This window comes from Sparus aurata, chromosome 8 (genome assembly GCF_900880675.1).
Source record: "Sparus aurata chromosome 8, fSpaAur1.1, whole genome shotgun sequence".
Classification (NCBI taxonomy): domain Eukaryota; kingdom Metazoa; phylum Chordata; class Actinopteri; order Spariformes; family Sparidae; genus Sparus; species Sparus aurata.
The window spans coordinates 225,235-233,683 of record NC_044194.1 but is presented as its reverse complement, the minus strand read 5'-3'; positions in this window follow the sequence as shown (position 1 = coordinate 233,683).

The following is an 8,449-nucleotide window of genomic DNA, read 5'->3' as shown; positions in this document are numbered from 1 at the left end:
GGGGGACAGGTAGCTAACCTGTCTCCTTTTTTCTTTCCTAACCTAAATTTCGCTGCCCTAACCTTAACCCTAACCCCCAACCCAACACGTGTCACTGGCCATGCCATGTTCTCTTACCCCAACCAGTCGGGGGATGTGACCAACCCTAGGTATCTCGCTTTGGCAGATTTGTGTAAAAACTTGGTACTTTTCAGTCTTTTTATAGGTCTCTATAGGCTCCAAATGGCCTGAAACGTGGTCCTAGACAGTTTCTGGAAGAATGTCTTGGAGTCTGACACTTAGTGCAATTTCTGAAAAAGATCGAAATTTTTAGTTGTCCAAATTTGACAAGTGAGTAGTCTATCTGCTATCACCAACCCTAGGTATCTCACTTTGGCAGGTTTCTGTAAAAAGTTGGTACTTTTCTGTCTTTTTATAGGTCTCTATAGGCTCCAAATGGCCTGAAACGTGGTCCTAGACAGTTTCTGGAAGAATGTCTTGGAGTCTGACACTTAGTGAAATTTCTGAAAAAGATCGAAATTTTTTGTTGTCCAAATTTGACAAGTGAGTAGTCTATCTGCAAGAGAATTCAACGCTGAATCCAACGCAACAAGTCCCCTGTCTCTACGAGGTTCCTATCAAAAGTTATCGGAATACGTAAGTCGGATGAAATCAGTACCTTCTTAAGTTCATATCTCCGGAACCGCTGGTACAACTGGGGCGGTCCTGGTGTCTATGGAAAGTTCTCGACGAGACGAACCAAAGCCGACAGGTCTCAGCTCTGTCAGACGTTCCTGGACCGAGATACGGCCGTTTGAAGGAGCCGGCGCATGCCTCAAACACTTGGGCATATTTCAAGCTACTTTCACTTCTCTTCAAACGGTTATAACTCCGGATAAGAAGGGGCTAGGAGGGAACCAAGGACATGTACGGCTTCAGCACGGGCCAGACTATACAGTCAGACACATTGCACAGTGTTTCCAAACACTTTTGCCCAAAGTTGCTCCCATCAAGACGGGACTGACATAGGCCGACTCTACGCGGCCCAAAACGCGCTCCTACCAAGTTTCAGAAATTTTCATTTTGGCTGTGACACTTAGTGAAATTTGCCAATTTTCCCAAATTTCAAAACGGCCATATCTCCGGACAGGAAGGAGATAGAGACTCCATTCCAAGTGCGTTGGAAAGCCCGTGGCCACATTTGGGGGGGTAGCCAAAGTCCCGTAGCTGACATCCTTAAAGCTCTCCCGCCCAATTTTTACAATGGCCGCTTATGGGCGAATTTTAAAATCGCGATATCTCCGGAACGGAAGGAGATAGAGACTCCATTCCAAGTGCGTTGGAAAGCCCCTGGCCACATTTGGGGGGGTAGGCAAAGTCTCGTTCACTGGACCGGCCGGGAACATTAATGACCGGGCACCCAAAGTCGGCCGGCCAAAGACCTTTGAAATCGCCTTTTCTCCGCACGGGAACGTCCGAAAGACCGCCTGTGGCCGGATTTTAAAATCGCAATATCTCCGGAACGGAATGAGATAGAGACTTAATTCCAACTGTTTCGGACAGCCAGGGGCCACATTTGGGGGGGTAGGCAAAGTCTCGTTCACTGGACCGGCCGGGAACATTAATGACCGGCAGGCCATTGTTTTTTCGCCAACTTCCCGAACTCCGATTCCAAATCCGAAGACACCAGCGGCCTCGGGGGGGCCTGCGGTTTCCGAATATATGACTCTTTTCACTCTAGGACCCCGGGAACCTTAATGACCGGGCACCTCCGGGGTGGCACTCATCCCTATTTCCCTAACCCTAACCCTACCCTAACCCTAACCCTATTTTATTATGTCTAAACCTAAAAAAATATCAATTAACCCTAATACAATCTAACCCTATGTCTAATTAACCCTAAATCAATTGATTGAAAACCTTAATTATAATTATTTTTAATAAAATGAACACAAAGACACAGAGAGGGAATGATTTATTATACTACATGATCAATTTATAACAAACAATTCATTATCTATCAATTCATTATATAAATTAATTAAAAAACAGATAAATACAGATTAATTAAAAACATCATAATCTTTCTTATAAATATTAAATACAATTCATGGTTTAAAAAAGGTCAATTCATTCCATTTAAATCATTAAAAAACACTCTACTCACCTTCTGGGCTTTCCAGGGTACTGATACGTACAGGGCGGACCTCTCTCATGGCCATGGAGGATGGGCCTTTAAATTCAGATCAACACCTCCTTTTCTCACTCTGTCACCAGCCTTTGGAGAGTCAACATCGCTTTGCCAGCTCGTGAACACAGAAGTTATTTCACATTCAGTGTGCTTCAGCCTGAAGAAGATCCATTAGGATCGAAACGTTGCACGAAGCACACAATATTTCATTTCATTTAAATAATTAAAAAAATAAATTACTTTAAAAACAATTTCTTTTCTTTTTCTTTTCTCTTTTAATTCATTTTCCTTCATTTAATTTCTACGGATTAAAAATAACATCATCCACCCGTCATGCCATACCATCAGGATGACGGCTGGATTAAAGTACGCTATGGGGGCAGGCGTGGACGCCCTCTTGACCGTACATTCCAAGCCCCACGCAAATTTCCCAGGGGGAATTACTCTTGGGATCGGGGAGGGAGAGGCCCTGGCTGGAAGGCCAGTGCACCCCCTGTCTCCCGTACCTACGGAGGACAGGGCAATTTCTTCTTGCCTAACCCTAACCCTAACCCCTAACCCTACCCCCTAACCCTAACCCCCAACCACTCTCTCCCCTGGCCTAAACCCAACCACTCTCTCCCCTGGCCTAAACCCAACCTCATAATTTCATAATGTTAATTGATACTTGGTTTAAAAACCCTCTAAAACAATATCCCCAATCCTAAAACCCTAATTAAACAAAACCCTAATGATTGGCATTTATAAATTAACATATATAACATATAATTAAGTTCATTTACCTTAACAATAGTCATTTAAAAAGAATTTCATACTCACCTGCAGATACATTGTAGCCACGTAAGCTAAAATAAGCACAAATAACGGATTCCATCTACGCTTTAAAGTTTAAAAACACCAATAAACAACAATCCATACTCACCCTTTAAAATTTAAAAACCAAATTATACTCACCTGTTTAGCTGAAGTCCAATCTATAGGTACCGTAGTCACTCAAAAACAAGCACAAACAATTCATATTGACCCTTTAAAAACTTTAAAAAGACAACTATATACAAAAATTCATACTTACCTTGAAAAACAATCACAAACAAATCATTCCTATTGACCCTTTAAACTTTAAAATACACCAATAAATAACAATTCATACTCATCATTTAAAATTTAAAAAGCTATACATACTCACCTGCATGGTTGACTAATTCATACGGACAGTAGACTACATACCTCAAAAACAAGTCAAAACAATAAATAATACACCTTAAAAGCACGAGATATAAATAAATAATTCCATTTCCTTAAAAACTGTTACAAAAAACATTTCATATTGGCCCTTTAAACTTTAAAAACCACAATACATTCCTACCGTAGATCATTAGTACCACTTACCTTTAAAAACAATTTAAAACAACAATTAATACATACCCCCTTTAAAATTTAAAAACCAAAATAAATACTTACCTTTTAAACATATTGATTATTTACAATTTACCTTAAACAACAAGTCCTACGTACCTGTGGAGTGGAGACATCCGTACCGGGGAGAGGGGGAGGAGCCAGGAGTATAAAAGGAGTCACTGAAGAGCAGGAGCTCATTCCTGAATCTGACCTGCAAAAGAGAAGAAGCTCTGTGAGAATTCAAACTAGCAGTCATTTTTTTGTGTGCTTGGCCTGAGGAAGACCCACTCAGGGGTCGAAACGTTGCCCAAAAGCACACATTATTTTCTTCCTTAAAAAACAATTCATTATACTTCATATAAACTTTAATTTCATAATAAATAAATACAAACCTAGATAAAAAATACATTATTAAATAAATACACCGTGAAAAAAAGAAAACAACACTTACCCACAAGGGATGGGAAGTCAGCAGGGAGGGTGGACGGTGGTCCGCCATGGCAGGAAAGGCCGGCGGCCTCTCCAGCCCTACCCAAACATCAGCAGGTGGGACCGGGGTGATGAGTGCATCCGAGGGAAGGACCGTGCACCTCCTGTTCCCTTTTGGGAGCAGGCTCAGTCCCGCTCTCCTAACCCTAACCCCTAACCCTACCCTAGCCCTACCCTAAAACCCTCTAAAACAATATCCCCAATCCTAAAACCCTAATTAAACAAAACCCTAATAATTGGCATTTATAAATTAACATATATAACATATAATTAAGTTCATTTACCTTAACAATAGTCATTTAAAAATAATTTCATACTCACCTGCAGATACATTGTAGCCACGTAAGCTAAAATAAGCACAAATAACGGATTCCATCTACGCTTTAAAGTTTAAAAACACCAATAAACAATCCATACTCACCCTTTAAAATTTAAAAACCAAATTATACTCACCTGTTTAGCTGAAGTCAAATCTATACGTACCGTAGTCACTCAAAAACAAGCACAAACAATTCATATTGACCCTTTAAAAACTTTGAAAAGACAACTATATACAAAAATTCATACTTACCTTGAAAAACAATCACAAACAAATCATTCCTATTGACCCTTTAAACTTTAAAATACACCAATAAATAACAATTCATACTCATCATTTAAAATTTAAAAAGCTATACATACTCACCTGCATGGTTGACTAATTCATACGGACAGTAGACTACATACCTCAAAAACAAGTCAAAACAATAAATAATACACCTTAAAAGCACGAGATATAAATAAATAATTCCATTTCCTTAAAAACTGTTACAAAAAACATTTCATATTGGCCCTTTAAACTTTAAAAACCACAATACATTCCTACCGTAGATCATTAGTACCACTTACCTTTAAAAACAATTTAAAACAACAATTAATACATACCCCCTTTAAAATTTAAAAACCAAAATAAATACTTACCTTTTAAACATATTGATTATTTACAATTTACCTTGAATAACAAGTCCTACGTACCTGTGGAGTGGAGACATCCGTACCGGGGAGAGGGGGAGGAGCCAGGAGTATAAAAGGAGTCACTGAAGAGCAGGAGCTCATTCCTGAATCTGACCTGCAAAAGAGAAGAAGCTCTGTGAGAATTCAAACTAGCATTTGAAGTCATTTTTTTGTGTGCTTGGCCTGAGGAAGACCCACTCAGGGGTCGAAACGTTGCCCAAAAGCACACATTATTTTCTTCCTTAAAAAACAATTCATTATACTTCATATAAACTTTAATTTCATAATAAATAAATACAAACCTAGATAAAAAATACATTATTAAATAAATACACCGTGAAAAAAAGAAAACAACACTTACCCACGAGGGATGGGAAGTCAGCAGGGAGGGTGGACAGTGGTCCGCCATGGCAGGAAAGGCCGGCGGCCTCTCCAGCCCTACCCAAACATCAGCAGGTGGGACCGGGGTGATGAGTGCATCCGAGGGAAGGACCGTGCACCTCCTGTTCCCTTTTGGGAGCAGGCTCAGTCCCGCTCTCCTAACCCTAACCCTACCCTAACCCTACCCTAACCCCCTAACCCCTTCCTCTCCCCTACTTATCTATTTTATTCTGGATTATGCGTTGAGGAGATACAGTGTTTTGATGGAGTTTAGATGATCTTGGATTTCCCCTTTTACAAGATTTGTGTTCTGCATGCTTTATATTATCCCATTGTACATATTCACTTATTCTTTGATTAATATCCGGGATCTTTTATCCTAATTTTTGAATTTATTGATTGTTTTTATCCCAGGGGCTGCAATTCAGCCGTCTCCTCCACCATCACTTTTATCCTCCTTTTCGCCTAATTCTTATTTTATGAATTATTACCTTTGATTACATATTGCACCTACCATTATATTTCTTAGCTTAGATATATAAATAACTTATTATACATTTTTTTCTAAAAAAACCCTTTTTATATACCCTTTATTGTTTAAAATATTTTATTTTGGTTCCCCCCTTTTTCTCCTCCCCCCTTTCTTTTTTCTCCGTCGTTCACTCTCTTTTTTTTCTCTCTTCCCTCTTTATCCTCCGCTCCCGTTGCAGTTTTATCTCATCTCAACTAGCCTTTATAAAACCACATTCCTTTACATCAGTCACCAGGCCCATAGGGATGAGGGCTATACGCTTGCTTGCCGTCTGGAAGACCCGGGTTTGCGACCAGGCGTACCCCGCCAAATTCTCTTCACTTTTCGATTGTTTTTCTTTCTTTATTTATTAGGGTATCTCTATAAGGTTTTGATTTTCAATTGATTGCACTTTAAATTAAAAAATGTCTCCTTTTCTTTGTCCAAAATCCCCCTGGTTTTGTGTCTCATTCGTTTCTTCGGTCTCTCTATCATGCACAACAATTTTCTCCACCTAACACCTTAATTTACTTCCCTGGTTTTTTTATGTTGGAGTGATATAGATACTGAGATTTCCCCCTTAGGAACGCTTTTATAGCATGTTTTTTTTCTCTCCCTCTTAAAATTACTTGCGTTCTTATTATTTGCTGTGATAATATCTCTTATTCTGTTTTACTTTGTGTAAATATATTTGCCTTTTTCTGGGGGGCTGCAATCTCTTGTTTTCCTTCACTCCACATAAAATTCCCAGAAGCTTTATTTATTCAGCTGCAATGAGTTTGAGCGTTTCCTTCCCCCCCCCCCCCCCCCCTTTTTTCCCCCCCGTTTTACGTCTTCACAGGTGGATGGAGATATTTTAATATTCTCTATTTGTTAGAGAGACTCACGTTTTGAGATACATCCATTTATATTATATATTTTTTTTATTTATTACCCTTTGATTGTATATATATATGTTTGTGTGTTTGTATGTATGTGTGTGTGTGTGTGTGTATATGTATGTGTGTATATATATATATATATATATATATATATGTGTATGTGTATGTATGTATATATATGTGTATATGTGTGTGTGTGTGTGTGTGTATTTATGTATATAATCATATGTTTACATTCCCGTCATTCACCTCTGAGCCACACTTATCAAACAGGGTTCATTTCAGGTTTAATCCAGCAATTTTTGTATACATACACAACTATTATTCTTTTTTTTCCCCCTCTTCTCCCCTTTTTTTCGCCTTTCTTCTCTCTTTCTTTCTCTCCTTTTCCTTTCTCCTACACTCTCTTTTCCCTTCTTCCCACTTCTTAATACGTTTACCTAGACCCGGCTACTTTATAAAGCCTTTTTTTTCCTTTTGTTTACAGGGCAACCCCGATAGCGCAGCCCACTAAGTGTCTGCTCTAACTGCGAAAGACCCGAGTTTCGAAACCCAACAGACCAAGTTTTTTCGTTTTTCTATTTTTTATTTTTCTTACCTTACTTCACTTTATTCATGTTTTTTGCCCACCCATGACTCTCCTAATACAATATATTCTCTCATTACACCCTCAAATAGATACCGATGAAGATGCAGTCACTAATTTTCCAAAAATACTTCCTCATAACTTTTGCGGACTATAAACCTATTTTATGACCAACGGGTGGATGGGGGATTATCCTTCCCTGTAGCCAGTGCCCAAGAACCTCTTCAGGGAACGAAATTCCAAAAAACCCCTTACCTAACCCTGACACCAACCTCCACCTCCACCCCAGCCCTGAACCCAACCATCTCCACCCAGACAGCAGCACCCTAGCTGTAACTCCACGAGGGAATACAAACCCTCTGTGAAGCTATCATGTAAAAGACGTTTGTGTTTGCATCTCTCCTTTTCCTTACCTTAACCCAGGTAATGTCTTTGGCTGGTCTCCCATCCATGGCATACTCCCCACCGTCAGCACCATCTGCCGGACCACAACTGCAAACTAGCACAGGGGATTTCCGGGGGGACCATGACCCATCCAGGACACCCTGAACACCATATCATCCATTTGCCTGCATTAATCATCTCCTCTGCTCTCTCCCCTCTACCTCCACTAGATGGAGACATTTTTCCCTTTCCCCTCTACACACATTCACATGAACAAAACACACACCATGTGATAGGCACCACCCAATAGGTGCTCCCTCAACCCAACCAACTACAAACCTGGATTAACCTTGGAGGAGGGACGCTCCGCCCTACCCCAAAGTTATATCCACCAGCACTGGCTCACCCCTGCTTCATTCCCTCTGAGGAAGCAGCCTTGCTGCGAAACGTCAGGGATACTAGGCTGAACTGGGCCCTACCTGGCAGCCTGTTTTTAGCTAATTTGGTTTTTACTCTTCCCTGCAAACCTAAACTGGCTGCAGTGGATTGTTTTTAAACTAATTTTTAAACAATAAAGATTATAAATTTTAACTGTAGTATGTCATTGTGAGGACCCGACCACCCAGGGCCTGCTAGCCACCACCACTGGAACCTGA